Source organism: Pavona decussata, unplaced genomic scaffold (assembly GCF_977016875.1).
Source record: "Pavona decussata unplaced genomic scaffold, jaPavDecu1.1 SCAFFOLD_58, whole genome shotgun sequence".
NCBI classification, from domain to species: Eukaryota; Metazoa; Cnidaria; class Anthozoa; order Scleractinia; family Agariciidae; genus Pavona; species Pavona decussata.
Window position 1 is genome coordinate 5,637,501 of NW_028145480.1, and position 1,666 is coordinate 5,639,166.

Sequence of the window (1,666 nt, forward strand, 5' to 3'; positions counted from 1 at the left end):
GGGAAAATCACCCACCCTCCCCCCTCAAAGTTAAATGGTCGGCCCCTAAAGAAGACGAATCCACTTAAATTTTACCATATAGCTCAAAGTTTCGACGATTAAACATTTTGTCGTTAAAGGTGAAACTTGCAGGAAGGCAAGTTACAAAAATTCATCGCTAGGTTAGATAAAGGGCAATAACGGCTTTTTATAAAACCACTATTTTTTAAATATGTTTAAAAACATATTTTACCAAAACATGCCAAGTGGCATGAAAGTTTTGTCGTTTGTAGTTTCATACTGTTACAGAACGAAAACGGTAAGCTGTCAATTTCTTTCGCTGAGAATATTATCGCTACATACAGTTTCTACTCAATAGCTATAGCTGCTTCGACGAAACATTGGGGGTATTTAAGATTGCTTCTTGGATTGGTAAAAGGCCGTAACATAGAGACAGGAAGTCAATGTATCAATCTTTTGAGCTGGTTGTCGTTTGTATTCGGGGCTGTCCGGTCGAGTTAGTGTTATAGAACACGGATATTGAAAGTTTTTTAACCGGAAATAAGTAATACCCAGTTGTTGAAGATATGAAATTCATATACGAGCCTTTAAGCTGAGTATAAAGTTGAACCAGTGTAATACGTCTTCCAGAAATAACGTCTTCTTGTAATATTACCAGACACAAGATAAGAAGATAAGAACATTTGAAGAGAAAACTGACTAATAAAACCATCCCATGTCAGTAGTAACGGAAATGCTCGTTAAGGGGTTAGGGAGAACTTAGCATTTTTTTTAGTGAAAAATGGAGGAAAAAAGTATTCGAATAAGGAAAACTTACCGTCTGGGCAGGCTGTGATGAGTTCCATACAGAACAGTAGCATGAAAATATAAAGCTGAATAACACGACCCATGTTCGCTTTCTTTGACCTTCAAAAGAAGAATGCAAATAAAACGCTGGTCCACAGAACTTATTTGCTTTTGCCACCGGTCGAGTTTTAACGTCAGTTTGGACAGAACGTCGAAGCTGTCTTTAGTGAGTGAGTTTGTGAGGTCATTTCAAAGAATGCAAATAAAATGCTGATCCACAAAACTTATTTGCTTTTGCCACCGGTCGAGTTTTAACGTCAGTTTGGATAGAACGTCGAAGCTGCCATTAGTGAGTGAGTTAGTGAGGTCATTTCAAAACTTGCTATTTAATGATAACCACAAAGAGGAAGTTGGTCGTTTTCTAGTTTGAAGGTGAAAAAAAAAAAAAAAAAAAAAAATAATAATAATAATGATAATGATAATGATAATGATAATGATAATGATAATGATAATGATAATGATAATGATAATGATAATGATAATGATAATGATAATGATAATAATAATAATAATAATAATAACAAAAATAAATAAGTAAATAACGGAAATAATATAAGGCAATAGGTCTATGAACTAAAAATATTTTTAGATTCTACTGAAGGATTCTTATTTTGTGGTTAGAGAAATTTGGTAGAAATCGATAAAAACTCTTCGTAAATTTAGGTGTTACTGTCGAATGTTGTTATTTTATCGCACTTTTAATGTCTGAGTCGTTTGTCAAGTTATTCCTTCGGGTGAGGTTAGGGAGGGGGGGGGGGGGGGGGGCTACTCACGCCAAGTAGTGGGCTATATGGTGAGACTTCGCCAGAAGAGGTTAGAT

General features: G+C 35.2%; 1 protein-coding gene across 1 annotated transcript in view; it reads right to left on the reverse strand.

Moving 5' to 3' along the window:
• The window catches only part of LOC146479882 (uncharacterized), a 6,534-nt gene extending 5,627 nt beyond the window's left edge, over nucleotides 1–907 (reverse strand). The window contains exon 1 of the mRNA XM_085110750.1: nucleotides 818–907. The gene's annotated coding sequence lies outside the window, so the exon portion shown is untranslated. The remainder of the gene's footprint in view (nucleotides 1–817) is intronic.
• Between the last annotated feature and the right edge of the window lie 759 nt (nucleotides 908–1,666).